Genomic DNA, 22139 nt, shown 5'->3' with positions numbered 1-22139 from the left:
ATTATGTCCCATGCAATACTTGGAACTTATTCATACTAAACAGTTATGTGTTGTTTGTCTGAAATTCAAATTTAACAAAGTACCCTGTATTAAATTTGGCAAACCTACTCCCACCCCACTGCTCCATCACCTCTCTGACCTAGGGGCCTTTTTGCTGGGTCTAAGGATATAGATACTAGAAGCACTATTGGCCCTCAGCAGAAAAGACCTGGGGAAAAAATCACTGTTAGCCATTTTGGAGCCTTATGAGCAGAGAATTTTGAGAGCCAGGTACTCAAAAGCATTCCCCCCTGCGTCAGGAACTGACTTTATTATTTTAACAAACCTGTATGTTTATTTTAAGGAATAAAATATTCATTAGGTATGTGACTTTTGCTGAAGTTTTTGGTTCATTCTCACTGACTATGGTCATGGCTATTTAATTATTTTTTTATGTTTATTTTTTGTTTTTTTAAAACTTTTTAAAATTTTTAATTGAAGTATTGTTGATTTATAATGTGCATTAGTTTCTGGTGTACAGCAAAGTGGTTCAGTTATACGTATGTGTGTGTGTATTTATATATATATATTCTTTTTCAGATTCTTTTCCCTTATAGGTTATTACAAAATGTGGAGTATAGTTTTCTGTGCTATGCAGTAGGTCCTTGTTGGTTATCTATTTATATGTAGCTTTATATGTATATGTGTATATATATATATATATAAAAAATGAAATATGACTCAGCCATAAAAAAGAATGAAATTATGCCATTTACAGCAACATGGATGGACCTAGAGATTATCATACTAAGTAAAGTAAGCCAGACAGAGAAAGACAAATATCATATGATATCACATGTGGAATCTAAAAAAAAAATGATATGGTACAAAAGAACTTATATATGAAACAGATCCACAGATATAGAAAACACACTTATGGTTACCAAAGCGGAAAGATAGGGGGAGGGGTAAATTAGGAGTTTGGGATTAACGTATACACACTACTATCAAAAGCATTTTTTAAACATCAAGGCACAGGTTCTGAGTGAACATCTCCCTCACAGATTCCTTGCCCTTTGGGACTGGATGTAGCTGAAAAAGAGCCAAATGGAGCCCTGTAAAGCACTAGGTCCAGTCTAGGAAGCATTCTCTCCCAGTTCTAAGTGTGGGGTGGTTCTGCAGCATTCATTGACCTGGGAGAATTACAATGATGATCCAAGATTGGGAGTTTGATTGATGATGGATCAAAAGATTAAGAGAGTATATAACAAAGTAACACAGACTGCCATAACGAAGTACCACAGAAAGGGTTGCTTGCACAGCAGAAGTTTATTTCCTTACAGCTCTGAAGGCTAGAAGTCCAGTTTCAAGGTGTTGGCAGTGTTGGTTTCTTCTGAAGATCATGAGGGAAGGATCTGCTCTAAGCCTCTCACTTTGGCTTATAGATGGCTGTCTTCTCCCCAACTTTACATAGTCTTCCGTCTGTACTTGTCTGTGTACAAGTTTCCTTTTTTAAGAAGGACACATCCTATTGGATTAGGGCCCACTTAATGACCATACTTTAACTTAATTACCTTTAGATAGGTTTAAAGAGCCTATCTCCAAGTGTAGTCACATTATGAGATACTGGGGGTTAGAATTTCAACATATGAATTTGGTGTGGGGGGAGGGGGATGGAGACACAATGTATCTCGTAACAGGCACAAGAGAGTGGAAGGACTCTCTATTTGGACCTGAAATCTTCTAGAATGATAGCAGGAGTTGGGGCTGAAAACCAGTCCTCTGATTTTTCTTCCTTCTGACCCTAAATATGGTCATTCTCCAAAGTTCAGTCCTTGGTCCTCTGCCTGTCTCACTCTGCTCTTTCCCAGAGTGGTCTGATTATGGTGGTGACTAATTTGTCAAATCTTACTCAAATATAGACTTAAAAGAAGTTAATCTTACTGTTTATAAATTATAACTCCGTAAACATAACAATTTAAAAAAAGTGACTGTAAACATTTAATTATTGATATGGAAGAAAAATTTGAAAACCACCTTCTCTCCTAGAATGCATAGGGAAAAAAACAAAGAGATGAAATCAATAAGATTTAAAGAAATGATAAATACAGGCGTCAGAAGACTGAGAAACAACCTTTGATTAATTAATATAATCAAAGAAAATGTCCAGAATAAATAACGAAAACTATAATAGAAAATGTTCAGGAGTTTTCATTAGTCTGCAAGTGAAAGAGTGCATTGGGTTCAAGACAGCAGCAATTAAAAGAGACTATCTACTAAAAATATCCCAAAGAATTCTTTTTTAATTTCAAGAATTAAAAACAACATCTTGCAAGCATTTTTTTTCCCACCATAAACCCCCCTACAGCCTACAAAGGGACAAAAAAAATCAGTCAAAAACTTGTTCATTAAACTAAATGCCTGAAGGTAATTATGCAATATCTACAAAGATTTGAGGGAAAAGATTGGGACTCAGTAATTTTCTAGATCTCATATATATTATTAATTTATGCAAGAAAAAAATTTCAAATTTTATTTCTTGGGAATACATCTTCCTTAAAATGTTCCTAAAGACATAAATCCAGCTGACAGGGTAAAAAAATGAAGGTTTCAAGAATGGACAATTCATGGTGTAAAAGTATTCTGTTAAGACTAAAGATAGTTAGGACTTAATAATTATAAATATGGTGTACTAGTCCACTTTTTGTTGCATAACCACTACAAAATTTTAGTTGCATAAAACAATAAGCTTGATTGGCTAATGTGGCTCAACTTCAGGCTACAATAACTGTTTGCACATAGTACATACTCAGTAAATACTTGTTGAGTGAGTTAAAGATATTAATAACTAGACCAAATGTCTAAGCATACAGATAACGAGAAATAAATTTTAAAATAAGCTGAGTATCTTCAAAATGATACATGCTATGGAAGAACAACATGAACCAGAGTTTACAAATCTCAGGAAAGAGGTGAGATACCTCAAGAAAGAAAGAGAAGTAAAAGAAAAAAAAAATTAGAAAGGTAGATTAAACTGGTTGTATCACGTAGATAAACAACATAACAGATAATGCCTTAAGAGAAATAGAGGGTGAAAAGGATTAAAAAAATTAAAACTAAAAATATAAAGGCAAAGATATTTCAAGAGAAAATAATAAATATTGAAGATAAACAAAGAAGATCCAACATAATTATAATTGAAGTCACTACAGAAGGAAACCAAAGCAAAGGTGTGGAAGAAATAACTCAAAACTATAATTCAAAAAACATTTCCTGAAAATTACAAGGATTTGAAACTATGTATTGAAAGAGTACATCATTTACCTAAGAATATCAACCCGATGGCCAACACCAAGACATATTCTAGTAAAATTTAGACTTTAAAGAAAAATTTTAAATATTCCTTGAACATTTAGACAGAAGCAAGCAAGTGACCTATAAGGGAAAGAAAATTATATTATAGACACACTTTTAACAGCAAGTCTTCATGCCAGAAGAAAATGGAGTATTGTATTTAGGATGCTCATGGAAATAAAATGTGACCCAAGAATTTTATATTCAGCAAAAGTGCCTTTCAAATATAAAGACACAGGTAAGCTATCAACGTCATGCCAGAACTCTGTGGATATTGCTCTCTTGAGCACTCCTGAAGAATCTATTAGAAAATGAGCTTCATAAAACCAAACTGTCAATAGAGACAATGAAGTGAGGACAGATATCAAGCACTAACTACATGGTTATTTATAGAACAAAGACAATATGAAGTTTCAAAGGCAAAGAGTATAGTATTTAATGGCTGTATGATCTGTCAATGCATACCTCTTAAAATGGGGAGAGAATGGTAGGAACATATGAAAAAAATACTTTCTTAGCTTTTTAGTAATTGTATTGCAGTAAGTGTATTAGTATTAGACTGTTATGTGTATATTATTGGGTAAAGCAAATGAATAACTCTATCATTTCCTATTTCTTGGAGAACCAGAATCCTCAAGTAGAAGAAAGGAGCTAAATGTGTTAGAGGTTAGAGTGCAAATCCTAGAGTGCAGAGTGGTCCTTTATTTGAACTGAAAATATCTGTAGGAACTTATGAGGTTTGATACACACTATATATATATAAATCCATTGTATGTGGGTTTCCTATTTGTGTTCATTGGAAAGGCCTAGGAACTGATTAGGCTAATACATATCCCTACCTCCAAGACTGTGGTCTTGAAATATCATTTACCACTAAAGGAAACCAGGACTTTTTGGAAAAGGGACAGATTCCAGTCTGGGAGAGGAAATGTACAGAATGAGCCTGGAATGTCTTCATATACCAAAAAGCAAGGAAATTATCAAAGACCACTAACATCATGTCGAAAAGATTCAAGAGTCAACTTGAAGAGGCTCCTACTACAGGCCAAAGATGGTGCAATTTGAACTTCAATAAGATATAAAAATTGCAATTATTTGAAAGCCATTAAATATGTTTAAATCTATGAGTTTTTTCTGATATTAAAAAATACTGGTTATCTTTAGAGAATGAAAGGAGACAATTATCATGAAAACTAAAAAGTATGGGAAAAGAATCATGCTTTTATCCTGCCTTTTCTCTATAAAGGTCTCTACTAAGTAATCAAATAATGATTGAAGGAAAGTGTCTCTTTATAAAAGTATTCGAACTAGTAAATGAGAAAGAAATGATAAAATTGAATCACTGCGTAAGCCTGGCCGAAATTTCCGACCTACAAAATCATAAGATATAATAAAATGGCTAACCACTAAATCTGAGGGTGGATTTGTTATGCAGTAATAGATAACTGGAACATATCCAAGCATTTTCCTACATTTTTGTCTCAAATGTACTGATTCTCTCAGTTAGAACTAAAAGATTCCTTATTTTCCCTTCTTAAAATGCCAAGATTCAGAAACTGTCTAGAAATCATAGGCTCATTTCTTATTCATCTCAAGTTTGGAGTAGCTGAGTCCAAAAGTCAACACTTGATAGATTTTGTTTACGTGTTGTCACATTTTTCTCTCTGCGTTCTTTGCCAGAAGAATTATTTCCCACAGTAGTATATAATTCTTCTTTCTCAGTAATGTAAATGAGATTAAAGACACCTCTTCTTTAGAAATATATACTTAGTCATAGAAAGGCATTATCATTTCTAATTTGTATTAAAATGCTTTTTTTTTTTTGGGAGGGATAAAATATGGATCTTATTTGGTTTCATCTTAACTGCATTCGTTCTATCTACATTTTATTGCCCACTCATTGCTCCATGTCAGTTCAATTCTATTCTATTTGAACTTGAGATATACACGCAATATAATGCTAGGCACTTTCACTCAAAAACATTTTCCGATCTTGTCACCAGCTAAATTCTCTTCTTATGGATTTCAAGTTTCCTGTAATGAATTAGGGATTTTAAACTCCTATTTTTTTTTACAACTTTATTGGAGTATAATTGCTTTACAATGGTGTGCTAGTTTCTGCTTTATAACAAAGTGAATCAGTTATACATATACATATGTTCCCATATCTCCTCCCTCTTGCGTCTCCCTCCTTTCCACCCTCCCTATCCCACCCCTCCAGGTGGTCACAAAGCACCGAGCTGATCTCCCTGTGCTATGCGGCTGCTTCCCACTAAAATGCTTTTTATGATTCAACATGATAGTTAAGATAAAGTTCCTAGAATACAGACCATAAAATAAAATTTTGTCAGCAGGACTACTCAAATGTGGTGACTAAGATGTCGGAAATAAATTATCGCTTCAGGGGTCCCTATGGGAATAGAATTTACCTTTTATATTGTTTTGTCTTTTTTTTGTTGTTGTTTACTTTGGTCGTGCTGTGTGGCATGCAGGATCTTAGTTACCGACCAGGGATAGAATCTGTGCCCCCTGCAGTGGAAGCGAAGAGTCTTAACCACTGGACCACCAGGGAAGTCCCAGTATTCACCTTTTAAATTAAAATAAATATTTTTGTAGGGCTGCTGTGATGGTTAATCTTATGTGTCAGTTTGACTGGGCTAAAGATGCTCAGATAGCTGGTAAAACATTATTTCTGGGTGTGTCTGTGAGGGTCTTTCTGGAAGAAATTAGCATTTGAATTGGTAGACTGAGTAATGAAGATTGCCCTCGGCAATCATCCAATCCATTGAAGGTCTGCACCGAACAAAATGGTGGAAGAAAGGCCAATTCATTGTCTGCTTGAACTAGGACGTCCATCCTTTCTTTCTTTCTCACCTGTTCTTAGGCCTTCAGACTTGGGTCTTGGACTGGAACCACACCACCGGCTTTCCTGGACTTCCAGCTTGCAGAGGGACTTCTCAGCCTCCAAAATTGAGTGAGTCAATCTCTCATAGTAAATCTCTTCCTGTATACTTATATGTATATCCTATCGTTTCTGTTTCTTCATAGAACTCTGACTAATACAGCTGCCAAAATCCTGTTAATTACTTGTTAGTTTTGAAATGGGCTCAGTGAAAATGTTTGCTACAATCTTCAAATTTCTTCATTAAATAGGAGGAAAGTCTTTGTTGGAATTTTTTTTTCTTTATATTTACCAAAATAAAACTATGAAGCAATTTGAGGAAGGAGCAACCCTTCCAAATTTGAATTGAATTGAATAAGAAGCCAAACAGGGCTTCCCTGGTGGCGCAGTGGTTGAGAGTCCGCCTGCCGATGCAGGGGATGCGGGTTTGTGCCCCGGTCCCAGAGGATCCCGCATGCCGCGGAGCGGCTAGGCCCGTGAGCCGTGGCCGCTGAGCCTGAGCGTCCGAAGCCTGCTGCTCCGCAATGGGAGAGGCCACGGCAGTGAGAGGCCCGCGTACCAAAAAGAAAAAAAAAAAAAAAAAAGAAACCAAACAAAATAATAAACAGCAACAGCGATTAAAAATGGGATTTGCAAACCTGATATCTTAAAAACGTAAACCACACCTGGTTAGTAATGGAAACTTGTGTAAATTAACCTCCCACATGCAAATATGAAACGGAAAAGACAAGATGCCAAGTCATAAAACTAAATATATTTTTCTTCCTTGGTAACAGGAAAATAAGACAAATCTTACCACTTTGTAAGCAAATACTTCTTTTCCTAGATTAATCATTCTTAATTTGGGGAGGTGAAGGGGATGGTAATGAACCTCTTTTGAGAATCTGAGTTTTAAAAAACTATGGAATGCCTTCCAGAAAGCTGCATATGCACATGATGGATTGTACATAATTTCAGGAGGTTCATGGACACCCTAGTACTCTGTGGTCTTCACATTAGGAAATTCTGTCAAAGAGGTCCTCAATCCTAATAACTCTGGAGGAATCCATGGTGAAATCCCTGTATGTGCCTTTTAGAACATAAAACCTCTAGTAACTGCCATTACCAATTTAGGGGATTAAAAATATTGAGCATTTTCACCTTTTTGATAATTACCTGCTATATTTTGTTAACTATCGTAATTGTTTTTCTGGAAAAAGGTAGGATTTAAATTCTAAATAAAGTACATAATGCTTGCTTTTCAGTAACTTCCCATTAAGGAGCAAAGCTCATGTTGTAACTTTTCCTTACTTGATTATTTTCATCCTAATTTCTTCCTCTTCTTTTTTCTACTTATGCATATCTTACAACTGTCAGGATACTCTCAACTGGAAATTGAGTTCACACACACATACACACAAGAGCTTACTTTTTCTGCCAGTGTCCTTGCAATTCAATTTCTTCGCAACACTCTATAACTGTTTTGTTGTTGTCCATACCCACAGTGTCAGGATGGTGCTTGATACTTTGAATCATTCAACTCACACATCCAAGTCCAAATTTTACCATATTTGTACTTGCAGCATCTCATTTTTGTTGTGGTAATTCTTACCTTGAAATTATCCTTTTATATTTGCCACTCTGCAGATGTCATGTCTCACAGTGTATCTAAGTCATACCAGATCATTGTAATCAATCCTGTACATATATTTTTTTCTGCTTGAATTGGTCTTTACAAAGAGATTCCAAAAAAAAAAAAAAGTTCTTTCCTTCAGCCATTTCAAATTCAATAAACATTAAACATAATTCAAAATTCTTCTTACTGCCACATCTACTTGGACTTAGTCAAAACATAGTTCTGGGAATAGATTACATGTTAATGTTTTACATTTTTGGGCAGTGTATGTTGTCTGTGGACTGTTCCTACTTAGGTATTTGATAATATTATAAATGCCTTACATCATACATGTCTGTATTCTTGAAAGTAGAAACTTTACTGAACCAAAAACATGGGCTTCAATAAATAGTCATGGATGATAGATTTATAGTCAGATATAATGGGGAAGATGAACTCTTCATAAGAAAGTAATAAAAATTACAAAGTCATTGTGAAATTAAAGACACCTGGGTTCAAATCCCATCTCTTTTGTTTACTAGCGGTGTGATATTCTCTCAATTTCCTTATCTGTTATATAGAGAAAATAGTACCCACACCAGAGGATTTCTGTGGATTAAATTTAAAATAATCCATGCTTAGGGCAGGAGCTGGCCAATAGTTAATACCAAGTAAATATTTATTATTTTTAGAGTGGAATTCATCTTACCTAATGGCTTAGGCTTCCAGTAAGCAAATTATGTGAAAGATAACTTTTAATTAAAATTATCCTTATAAATTCTATAAATTAGTCATAAATTATAGTGTACATAGATTTGTATATACTACATAACTCCCAGTAATTAATTAATCATTATTGTGTGCCTACTCTGTACCAAAGGACTATGAGAGGTGCTAGGAAATATGAGAATGAACAAGACTGATGTGATTCTTATATTTTTTCAGATAGCTTAAAGTCTGTCAGTGAGATAATTAACCATGAATTACAAAGTAGTATAGTATATGCTATGATAGTGAAAGTAAAGTATACAGTGCTAGAGGGGCTCTTATGATTTGTTGGAGAAAGCTAGGGAGAAGGTGACAGCTGAGTCCTGAAGGATGAGTACAAAAAACCAGTAAAGGAGATAAAGTGGTGACAAGGAGGGGAAAGGCTGAAGTCCTTTAGAGATCATATAAAGGAGTATGTACTTAATCCCCAGGGCAGAAGAAAGGATCAAAGGTTTTTAAGCAGTTGCAGTTAAGAAAGTTGACTCTGGTGTTTATAAACATTGAGCTGGAGTGCAGCAAGAATGAAGGCCTATCTTTACAAAAGAATGACCGCTAATAAATGTAGAGGAACGATAAAATTGTTAAACCACTACTTTGCAGACTTAAAATAATAATGTAGGCAAGAATCATTAATGGATGATGGCAAAATGAATGGGTGAAAGGTTGGTGAGGAATAGGATAGTCACAAGGTATTCAAGTTTTCATCCCACAGGTGATTTGCTAATTACAAAGGGAAGTTTGTATCCTTACAATGCAGAGATCTGGTGAACTTGACATTATGTGCCTCTTGACATAATGCAGTAAGTTGTAATGGGCTGCTGAATTGTGTCTCCCAAAAATTCATACGTTGACATCCTAACCGCTGGTATCTCAGAATGTTACTATATTTGGAGATAGGGATTTTAAAGATGTAATTAAGATAAAATGAAGTCATATGGGTGGACCCTAGACCAAGGAAGTGATGGTGGAGGTGGAGAAAACAGGATGGATTTTGAAACAAAATTATAAAATATAATTGGCAGGATTTGTTGAAAGTTGGAGATGTAGTGGGCATTGCTGGTGGCAGGGGGAGGAGAATTCTGGGATAAACAATGACATTGATGTTGGTTCCCCTGAGATAGGGAACAAAGGAGGAGGAACTAGTTTGGGGGAAATGATGACATCAACTTTGGATAATGACAGCCATCGATCAGGATTTCGGGACCCACAAAGCTGTCATGATAACCACATCATGGTATAGACCTGCTTGAAAGGCCGCTCATTTTTCCCTAGATGACATTTTACTGTAGTTCATAATTAATTATAAAATCAAGAACTATGCCAGGCACTTAAAATTACATTATACTTAACAATCATCACATAGTCCAATTAAATAATTATTTGGCGTATTTTTTCTTTGAGCCTTAGTTCCTCACTGTAAAACAGGGATAATACTTAGTCATGTTATAACAAATGTGAGGAAGCAGAAATTGTGTTGTATCCCAGGTGCCTACTATAATGGTCATGTTTATAATAAATGCTTAATAAATATATGTCAAATTGAACACAAATCTGAAATTTCCCAACGTTCACTCCTCATTCTACCAGTAGACAAGCTTGTGCTATGACCAGTTACAATAAAGTTACTGATTTTTTCAGGCTGTAAGTAAGAATTCAGGATAAAAATTGTGGAACATATTAAGATATATCAATTAATTTAATCTTGATTACATTCATGAAGATGTTATTTTTGCATCTTATAAATGAAGAATTTGGGAAAGATGAAATGGAAGTGACCTAGACCGTCTTTGCTGGTAGGAGGCAGAAGTAAGACTGGAAAACAGACATGGGCTGTTTTCTACTGCCCCACAGGTGCCATAGAAAATGCTAAGTTAAAAATCTGAGCAAGAATAAATGAAACAACTGTGAATTTTATGTGATCCTAGACATTGCCCCAGCTCATGTACAATGACACTCTACCCAGGTTTCATGTTTCACTTTTAATTTTAGGTTTGTGCCTTTTCTGAGCAGAGAAATTCATGAGGGGTGAGATGGATGCTGTGTGTACACACCTGTATAGACACACACCACCTTTCACTGGTGATTAGAAGTAATAAACATTTAAATTTATGTTCTAAGACAAATTTAAACTTAAGTCCTTATAGAGGGAAAGATAGGTTAGTAATCCATCACAACTCTAACTCAAAATCAGTTTAATTTGTTGTCAGTTACCACCATTTTAAAGGTATTTAAGGGTAACTCTCTAGATAGATACATAATCTTAAAACACGTATAAAAAGATCAGAAATCTAATGTGATAAAATACAGCATAGATAAAATATTTTATACATTTTATAAGTTCAGAGTTTGGCTCCATTTGAAATTTGTATAGCACACCTGGTTTCTCCTCTTAATATCAAAATAAGATACTTCTGAGACTGATTGGAAAAGCATTTTTGAGTTAGTGTACTAGGAAGGATTACTTTATTTTTATGATTTGTGAATGACTTGCACTATATAAGAATCAATAGCAAAGTTGTCTTTGAATGACAGAATTGACCAGTCACTTTTCTCTTTAGGCAAATTAGATAGAATAACTTAAGGAATTCCTAGAAGTGCCTCTGTTCAGAAATCTAATTGTCTTACCTATAATGCCCACCATTCAGGTTTTATTTGTGCTAAGCATTGGCCTGGTTTAAGATGGTGCTTAAAAAAAGTAAGTACCCCTAGAAAGGAAATTAAATCTCAGGTAAATGCGTTATTGTGTTTGTCATTCATTCATGTTCACTGTCTTATTCCTGTATCATTTTTTAGAATGCATGTTTATTGAGGTATAATTTACATACAGTGAAATTCACTCCTTTTAGGTGTATTGTTTGATGAGTTTTGACAAATATATGTGGTCATATAACCACCACCACCACTAAGATATACATTTTCATCACCCCCAGAAGCTCCCTCTTGTCCTCCTGTTATCAGTCTTCACCCTCCTTCCCCAGGCCCTGCCAGCCACTGACTTAATTTCTCTCTCAATAATATTATGTTTTATAAGCTACTTAACAATACCTGGTGCTAGGGATACAGAGGCAGTAAGATCCAGTCCCTGCAGCAAAAGATCTTGTCAAGTGGTGGAGACAGGCTTGTCAACAGAATATTACCACAGGGTGAATGTATTACAAATATGCCAATGACATAGTTTGGTGGCACAGAAGACATACAGCTAACTTTGTGGATACTGGAAAATGCTACATTAAGGAGATGATAACTGAGTTGGGTCCTGAAAGGATGAGTTGGAATAGGGCAAACAAAGAAGATGGGATAAGACTTCATGACCGGAAGCAATAGCTGCACATAGGCACTAAATTATGCACATTTCTGTGTCTTCTGAAAAGGGGGTGAAGATAAGTGTGGCTGACAAAGATCTGTTCAAGGTGTGCGTAAGGGTCAACATTCTAATCCTCCTGCTTTTGTACCCCAGCTTCAGGCATCCCTTTCCAGGATGCCTGAGTTAATGAAATAATGTATCATTAACACTTTGTCAGTGGTTGTTTCTGCCATATGTTGTTAAAGTTTAAATTTGACTTTAAATTACATAGTGAAAGCCTTGAGTTTGAATCATCAGCAAACCAGTAAGGAGGTTAACTGAATTTGCAGCGTTTGAGTTTGAGACAGTTTTTGTATTGGAGAACATTTCTTGCTTTTACAAAAATCATACCTGAAGACCACTTTTATGTAACAACAAGAAGTCTTAACTTGGTGTCAATTTATTCTTCCTGTCTTCCTTTCCCCCACTTATTTCCTGTTTTAGTTAGGAATGCTTTTGCTGTAAGAAGCAGAGAAACTAACATGGCTTCAATCATAAGGCCATTTATTGTTTTCCTTACAAGAAGTCTGCTAGTTGTTGGTCTCAGAAGTGGTCAAAATATCGTCAAGGACCCAGATTTTCCTAACTTCTTCTCCAACATTCTTAGGATTTCATCCACATATTATCGTCTTATGGTTGTTTGTCAGAGGGCTACACAATTCCAAACACCACATCCACATTTACAGCAAGAAGAGAAGGGGCAGTGCAGTGAGCTCTCTTTTTTCACTTACCTCCTTATTAGAAAGCCACTCAGAAGATTGCCCTGATCAGTTGATTGAACAGAACTGGGTCACATGTCTACCCTTAGATCAAAGGGAGGCCTGGAAAATGAGAATCCGCTTTTCCTAGCTCTGTAGTAGAAAGTGACAAAGAAAAGGGGGGTGGGGGGACTAGAAATGCTTTTATATTGCCAGTCAACAGTATTTGCCACGCATCCCAACAGTCTTTTGATTCCTATTTAGTATAGGAAACTACTACCCTTAAATTCAAGAATTTTGGGTGTTCTGTCTGCAATATCTCTTCTGCTCCCATACCTTCCTATCAAAATCATTAGATTCTTCAACACCATTTCAGATGCCACACTTATTAGCCTCAGTTGGATAATATCCCTCACATCTTTAATTCCTCCTGTTTTATTTATTTATTTAAAAATATTTATTTATTTATTTGGCTGCGCTGGGTCTTAGTTGCAGCACGTGGGATCTAGTTCCCTGAGCAGGGATCAAACCCCGGCCCCCTGCATTGGGAGCGCGGAGTCTTACCCACTGGACCCCCAGGGAAGTCCCTCCTCCTCCTACTTTAACCCCAAAACCTGGTCTGCCAGTCTCCAATCCATTCTCCAGAAATATCACATCAGCTTTACACACTTATGTGGCTCTCCATTGCTACAGGAAATGGTACAACATCTTTAACATGGTTCATAAGATTCTGTGTTCTGGCCCTTGACCTTTGAGTTCCTCTCCAATCTCATCTTCAGCCAAGACCCTCCTGTCCTCACTGCAGTCATCCTGAACTTTCAGTTCCTCCTATGCACCGTTCTCCCTCTCCGTTCCTAGCCTTTACACAAACTGTTCTCTTGCCCTAAAAAACTGTTCCTTGCATTCTGGTGATGTCTCGACCCACGTCATTTAGCTGACTGACTTTCATGCCCTCCCTCAATCATTCTCAGTGTTCTTAGATCATACAGTGATTCCCCATCAGATGTCATTATCACACTGTATTATAATTGCTTATATAATTCTCTGTCACTGCTCATAGATTCTAAGCTGCATGTCAGAGCCTGTTGAAGTGTTCTTCGAAATAGATGCTCTATAAATATTTTGGGAACAAAGGAATGAATGACTTGAGCTCAGACTGAAACTCACCAAGTTTAATTGGATTAAATGACAAATAGTTAAGAAATACATAAATGTACTTTTAACAATTTGATATACAAACACTTTTAATATTGCACTTAGGGTTGAGTTCTGGGATTAAATTATAGGGGGAATGTAGGTATCAAAATGTAATTGGTTAAATGTGAGCTTTTAGTGAAAATTCTGGGAAAGGTGTGTTAACAGCATAATCCCAAATCTATTTTTGCCATATTCAGCCTACATAAGTGAAACTATTTAAGTGTACTTATTTACTTGATGAAGGATTTCAGAAGTGAAGGGAAAAAATCATTATTCCAGCAATGATTTGTCATTACAGGTCTGAACTGCCAGAGGCACCAAGCCACCCAAAATCTATATAGCGTGAGTCACAAACCAAACAGGTCTTACTGTGTCTGAATTCCAGTTCCTAATCATGCAGTTAACTGTGAATGTGACAACATTTTGAGATAAAAGAACTGATTCTGCAAGGGACATTTCATCTCACTCATTTCTGCAACTTAGGAAGGAGAGTCATAGAATATAAGGGTACGTTAAAATAACAAAATAATTCGCAATTAATATGTATTCATATTTAAAGAAGCTCTAAGCAATAAAAAATTTAGAATCATTTTAAAATTTATTTTATTTATTTATTTTTGGGTGCGTTGGGTCTTCATTGCTGTGCACAGGCTTTCTCTAGTTGTGGCGAGCAGGGACTACTCTTCGTTGCAGCATGTGGGATTCTCATTGCGGTGGCTTCTCTTGTTTTGGAGCATGAGCTCTAGGTGCACAGGCTTCAATAGTTGTGGCACGCAGGCTCAGTAGTTGTGGCTTGGGGGCTCTAGAGCGCAGGCTCAGTAGTTGTGGCGCACAGGCTTAGTTGCTCCATGGCATGTGGGATCTTCCCCGACCAGGGCTCAAACCCGTGTCCCCTCCATTGGCAAGCGGATTCTTAACTGCTGCGCCACCAGGGAAGTCCCTAGGATCATTTTTAAAACAATTTTCTCCTCAAAGCATTTTATATGCCCTATAAGATAAGGAGCAACTGGGCCTATGGATGGATTCTGTTGTGGTGCATGATAGGTGCACAAATATTTGACTGGATTGATTGGTTCAAATGGGTATAAGGAAATCTAGTTTCTAATCCCAGCTTGGGCTGCATGAAAGTAGATAAATCACTTAACACTAGACTAATCGATATGTAAATTGTGTGGTATATTAGAAAGTGATCATTGCTTTTGGAAAGAAAAGGGTAAAGCAAGATTGAGGAGATCAGGAGGAGGGGTGGGTGTTTAGGTGAGCGCATATGTTTGGCATATATGAGCCCTCAGTAAAGTACTGTCTACCATTATTATGACTTTGGTTCTTATCTGAAAATGAAAACATTAAGTTGAGTGATTCCTAGTGCTTGAAAAAATATTTGTGTTCCATTTCAGGATTTTGTGGCTAACGGGCTCTGTTGCAGACTTCTAAGTTTTGTAAAGTTATTGTACTTCTATTTGTTGCTTAAGAATTTTTTGTGTTTGTCTTCCTTGTGATTTCTATAAAACAGTATGGCTTTAATAATGTAGGGATTATTTTTAAAATACACTGATTTGTTTAAAACAAACTCAAAATAAAAATTTTAGTGCATTTAAGAAAAAATATGTAACAGTATGAGATAGTAGTTTTTTTGTCAGGCCAGTTTCCTTTGAATCGTATCTTTTTGGTCATTGATTCATGATTGTTTTAAGTTTTTCAACAAATACTGGCGCAGAGCCTCATTCTAACAAATTCCTGTTTGAAATTGACATAGTTATCATTATTGTCTTGGAAACAAACATTTGCAGCACATATGTTAGGACCTGTCCCCAAAGTCTGTTGAACGTCATTAAAAGTACGTGTTCTGCATTGCTGTAAATCGTAAGCTAGAATCCATATGTCAGTCCCAGATGAGTTTCTACCTGAATATTAATTTTTTTAAAAATGAAATAAGGAAGAAAAAAAGAGACATCCTTAAATGTTTAAACCCACTTAACTATCTATAGTAGAGGACTTGAGAAAGGGTGATATATAGCAATCTTACTTGTTTCTATAGCAATCTTACTATTCCTTTGCTTGCACAAGTATTTAGAGTCCAGCAAAGGAAAATATACAATAGTTCAAAATACTCTAATGTTCTAATAATCTTCCACTCTTCATCCTCTTCTATTTATTTTAGCTGATATAAATTATACTTTTATGAGTTCCAGAAGCCTTGGTAGAAAATTTTCAATAACTTAAAATATATGTGTACTATTACCCACACAACAAATTATCCTCCAAACATAGTAGGTTAAAACTACAAACATTTACATTGTTAAGGAATCTGGAGGTGACTTAGCTAAATGATCCTGGCTCAGTATTTCTCATGAGAAAGCAATCAGGTTTTTATCTGAGTCTGTAGTCATTTCAAGACTCAAGTAGGACTGGAGGATCCACTTCCAAACTCGCTGATGTGGTTATTTGCAGGCTTCAGGCCCTTACTAATGAGTCTGGCTATGGTAGCTAGCATCCCCAGAGCAAGTGATCCAAAAAGAGGGAGATGGAAGTGTTTTTTTGTTTGTTTGTTTGTTTTTTGCGGTACACGGGCCTCTCACTGTTGTGGCCTCTCCTGTTGCGGAGCACAGGCTCCAGACGCACAGGCTCAGCAGCCATGGCTCACGGGCCCAGCCGCTCTGCGGCATGTGGGATATTCCCGGACCGGGTCACGAACCCACGTCCCCTGCATCGGCAGGCGGATTCTCAACCACTGCGCCACCAGGGAAGCCCTGGAAGTGTTTTTTATAACCTCATATCATTCCTGTCATGCCATCACTTCTGCTGTATTCCATTGGTCCCACAGACTAATCCTAGTACAATGAGAGTATGAGAACCAGGAGGCAGGGATCACTGGGGGTCTTGTTGAATCATCAGCTACAGATATATATATGTAGTTTATTAGTTAAATATATATATAGTTTAACCAACAGTTAAATCTACCCAGCTGACTGCCAGATTACAGTCTAATGACTTTATTATACCAAACATTTTTTTGGTGGAGTATTTAGGCAAACAATTACTTCCAGCCATTTTTACTGAGAGACCACCTTTGAATTGGCTTTTCCCTTGCAGAAAGATTATAATACAACTTTGACACACTCATCATTAAATTATCAGAAGAAAACTTTAAAAAATAATCCTGAAGATGAGAAATAAAGGGATTTTATAATCTTCTAAAGAAATTATAAAGAAATTAAACAAACAAGAAGCTGAAATTAAAGAAATAGTAATAAAACACATACGATAGAAAAAAAATTCCAAATCTTTTCTTTGATGAGACCGTTAAAACAGAACCTGGCCACGGAAAAATGAAAGAAAGCAAAGGTATACAAAGTTAGACATGAAAAGGAGATATTGCCATAGATCAGGAGGTAGAAAAGCATTGAGACCATTATGTGAGACTTCATGGCTACAAATTTGAAAACCTAGAAAAAATGGATTATTTATGGAGACCAATGGTTCTCAAAATGTAGCCCCTCAGTCAGCAGCATTAGTATCACCAAGGAACTTGCTATAAGTAAAATTCTCAGACCCACTAAATCAGAAACCCTGGGAGTGGGATTTAGTAATCTGTGTTTTAACAAGCATGCTGAAGTACAGGAAACACTGAAAAGAACAACCATAAAGGTGATTGGAAAGGTGATTTAAACTCTTACATTAAACAAAGCACCTGGATCATATGAATTCACAGCTGTGTTTTATCTAACCTTTAAAGGATCCATCAATATTTTTATGAACAATTTCTTTTTTTAATATTTAAAAAATTTATTTATTTTATTTTTGGCTACATTGGGTCTTCATTGCTGCGCGCAGGCTTTCTCTAGTTGCGGTGAGCGGGGGCTACTCTTCGTTGTGGTGCACTGGCTTCTCATTGTGGTGGCTTCTCTTGTTGCGGAGCACGGGCTCTAGGCGCGTGGGTGTCAGTGGTTGCAGCACGCGGGCTCAGTAGTTGTGGCGCACAGGCTTAGTTGCTCCGCGGCATATGGGATCTTGCCGGACCAGGGCTTGAACCCGTGTCTGCTGCGTTGGCAGGTGGATTCTTAACCACTGCGCCACCAGGGAAGTCCCCTATGAATAATTTCTAAGCATTAAAAATATATTGGGGCAAAAAAAGAATGATGACAGAGGAGAATGTGATTGGGTGGTCACATAAGGATTTTCAGGAGTGCTGATAATGTTTTATTTCTTGACCTGAGTGGTTAGTAGTTATTTGCTTTTTAATTATTTTTAAACTGAACCTATGTATGCATGTATAGATAGGTTGACTGATAGATAATTTATGTTCTCTTCTGTATGTTTATTTATTCAACCCACATTTATTTAGTGCCTCCCATGTGGCAGACACTGTTCCAGGCACTTGGGATACTTCAATAAACAAAACAATGTTCTCTGTCCTCATGGAGCTTACATTATTGGGGGAAAATATCAAAAAAATAAATACAACAACAAATTATATCATATTAGAAGGTGATAAGTCTATGGAAAAAAGTAAGGTAGAGGAGTTAAGGGGGACAAGGAGGGCTAGGATGAAGGTCTCATTGTTAAAATGAGATTTTATTAAAGACAGGAAGGCAAGGTAGTAAACCATGAGAGTATCAGGGAGAGGCAGAGGGAACAACTAGTAAAAAGCCTTAAATTACAAACATGCCTGATATTTTTAAGGAAGAGCAAGGAGGCCAGCATAACTGGAGCAGAGTGGGTGGCAAGGAGAAAAGAAGTTAGAGAGCTAACCGGACCAGTCATTTAAGTCCTTGGCCACTGTAAAGTTTTTGCTTTTAAACAGAGTATAATAGGGAGAAATTGTAGGATTTGGTTATGAGAAATTATATGATCTGTCTTATGTGTTTAGAAGTATCACTGCAGTACTGAGAATAAACAGAAGGGTAGAAGGATGAAGACCATTTAGGAGGCTTCCATTGCATTAATGACCATTGCAGTAATTTAGGCAAGAGATGTTGGATTGGACCAGGGTTGTAGCAGAGCAGGTGATGAGAAGTAGTTGGATTCCAGATGGATTATAAAAGTATAGCCAACAAAATACCTGGACAGAATGAAAGTGAGGTGTGAGAGAAAGAGAAGAATCAAGGATGCCTCATTGTTTTTGATCTGAGCAACTGAAGTATGGAGTTGCCAGCAACTGAAATGAAGAAGGCTGAGGTGTTTTCGGGGGAGACAAATGTATAGCTTGCTTAAAAAGTTTACAAAACAGAAATTGAGTCCCAGATGTAGAAAACAAACTTATGGTTACCAAGGGGGAAATTGGGGAGGGATAAATTGGGAGATTAGATTTGACATATGCACACTGCTATATATAAAATAGATAACTAATAAGGACCTACTGTAGAGCATAGGGAGCTCTACTCAGTACTCTACAATAGCCTATATGGGAAAAGAATCGAAAAACAAGTGGATATATGTATATGTACAACTATTCACTTTGCTGTACACCTGAAACTAACACAACACTGTAAATCAACTATACTCCAATAAAAAAGTTAATTAAAAAACAAAAAGTTGACAAAACAGCATATATAATATTATCTATTTTTGTACAATTATAAATGTACATACACACATATTTAGGGAGATGTATGAAGTGATGGGCTCAAAAAAGGCTAATGATAGAAAGGTCTTTAAGTATCATTATGAAATAAAAATGAGAAGGTACAGAATATTAAGTACAGTAGGTTTATGTGTCAACAAAAGGGTGGGGAAAAACAATTTATATCTGTGTTTGCTTGTATGTGCGTGAAATACCTTTGTTAATTTATTGGCACCATTACTTACTTCAAGGAAGGGAAACTGGCCTAAAAGGCCAGGACTAAAAGGCAGATTGTTTTACTGCATACTGTTGTATATCTGCTCAACACTGAACCATGTGCATGTGTTATCTGTTCAGAACTAATTAATTAATGAATATGTAAAAATCTAATTTCCATTGCTGGTGGAAATGAAAGGATGTAGTGTTATATTATTGTTAGAAATGTGAAATTATACAGCTTTTTTTGTGTGATGCAGTATGACAACATCAATTATAAATAAAACTACATATACATATTTATTTATTTATTTCAACTTGGTAATTCCACTACTGGGATCTATATTACAGAAACAAAATACCAGTAAGAACATAGTAAAAGATTGTTTGTTGCAGTATTGAAAATAAGATGACTGCTTGTATGCAAGAAATACAAAATGTAGGGAAGTGTCTCTATAACCCTGTTTTTTAGCAAAACCACACATTCCCACTCATATATGTATGTGTATATTAGTATTGTATGTACATGTTTATATATATTTGCTTGTGATAACATGAGCATTGGAGACAAAAACGGAAGGCCATGTTAATTTGAGAAGGGGGGCGGTTAGAATAGTGGCTAACACATAGACTGTAGAGTCCAACTGCCTGGGTTCAAGTGTGTCCCTGCCACTTAACACCTGTGGACCTTGGACAAGTTACTTTATCATTGATTGTCTCAGTTTCCTTGTTTATTACATCTGGACAATAGTGTCTGCCATGTGAGATTGTTGATACGTATAAAGCACTCTGAACCATTATAATGGTAAATGTGTAAAGTGTTAGGTCTGGAATTACTATTCTATAACGTTGATTTTTGGTGCAAGATAAGGGAAGGATGTGGGGAGAACAGCAAAAACAAAACAGTCAGCATTAGGGAAAAAACCTTGTGAATTTATGATTCAGTTAATGCTTTTCTGTAAAATTGCATATGTGTGTATGTATATACACATAAAAAATGGTTGGGGGCTTCCCTGGTGACGCAGTGGTTGAGAGTCTGCCTGCCAATGCGGGGGACGCGGGTTCGTGCCCAGGTCCGGGAAGATCCCGCATGCCGCGGAGCGGCTGGGCCTGTGAGCCATGGCTGCTGAGCCTGCGCATCCGGAGCCTGTGCTCCGCAACGGGAGAGGCCACAACAGTGAGAGGCCTGCGTACTGCAAAAAAAAAAAAAAATGGTTGGCATTTTCTCTAATAAACATGATTTATAAGAATAATGAGAAAAATAAAAGTAATTTTTATACATTAAAGGTAATTAATATATATTAATATGTGTTAAATAGCAGTTGTAGAAGGAAAGGAGTGTGCCACAAAAATCAAAATTCTGGAATGTATGGACAAACTGGAAATGCCTTAGATCCTCACTTTCAGTAATTAGGTGGCTGATTGTGAAGAAAAGGATAGGTTAGTAACGTAGTAGAGTCATTCGATAAGGGTGGGCAGAAAATATATATTCCCATTCATTAAAAAATCAGGACTGATCTGAGATTCCTAGTAGGGGTTGGTTGATGGGGTTCTTTTTACTTCTTTTTTGTTTTGTGCAGTGAAATGTGTGCTTATATAAGAATATAGCAAAAGGAAATGGGAACTAAATGAGTAAGAGTGAATTTCCTCAGCTCAGATCCTGTGATAAAGGCTCATGTTACATTGTATTCAACCATATATAAACTTGTACCTACATATATTAATATACACATACATATATATAGTGGATGTCATGGTTTATCAAAAATGGGTTTATGGAGATATTTACCTGCATTTTGCGTTTCTTATCAGAATTACTCCTGGAGTCCTTTCTGTGTCAGATGCTCTAATTCATTATTTTTAGTGATTGCATAATATTCCATGGTGCATATGTGCCATTATTTCTTTAAAGGAGAGCATTCCACAAAGTGAGAATTTTAAAAAGGGTTGCTCTTACTCTCTGTCCTTGACCCAGTTGCACCTAGAAGCGCTGGCCAAGAGAACTCTCCATGCATATTGACTGCTAGATAACAGATCTGATTATTGCTTTGAGATAGCTCTTTTTCAAGTGGGAAAAACGTCAAATATTTGGAAATAATAGCTGAAGTCCATAGGAATCATGATTGTAAGGATTTTGGAGGTTTCCTGGTTTTGAGAAGTACCTTAAGGAAAGAAACAACAACAAGCTACTCGATCTTTGTAAAACACAGGCCTTATCTTGTTTTAAAGTTTGAAACTCTTCTAAGACTTCCATTGCCCTTAGAAGATCCAAATTCCTTAAAACAGCTAATTAGGCGCTTGAAAACCTTTTTCGTTTTCTCTAGCCATATCTCCTTTGCACTCAATTCTAAAACTATTCTGAACTGTGAGGAAGTTACCTTGGAAGCTTGATGGTGTCACTCATTTCTGAACTTTTTTATATACTTTTTTTCTTTGAACTACCCTACTTATTAATAGCTTCCCTAATTTCTGTTCATTTTTCAAGTCTCAGCTTTGACATCTTCTTTGAAATGCCATAGCCTGAC

General features: G+C 36.4%; 1 long non-coding RNA gene across 1 annotated transcript in view; it reads left to right on the top strand.

Moving 5' to 3' along the window:
• The window catches only part of LOC117195556 (uncharacterized), a 179922-nt gene that overhangs the window by 1990 nt on the left and 155793 nt on the right, over positions 1–22139 (top strand). The window contains exon 2 of the long non-coding RNA XR_004475283.2: positions 6218–6307. This is a non-coding gene — a long non-coding RNA (uncharacterized LOC117195556). The remainder of the gene's footprint in view (positions 1–6217; positions 6308–22139) is intronic.

Source organism: Orcinus orca, chromosome 4 (genome assembly GCF_937001465.1).
Source record: "Orcinus orca chromosome 4, mOrcOrc1.1, whole genome shotgun sequence".
Classification (NCBI taxonomy): domain Eukaryota; kingdom Metazoa; phylum Chordata; class Mammalia; order Artiodactyla; family Delphinidae; genus Orcinus; species Orcinus orca.
The sequence above is the reverse complement of the archived record's forward strand: the minus strand, read 5'-3'. Positions and strand labels throughout refer to the sequence as shown.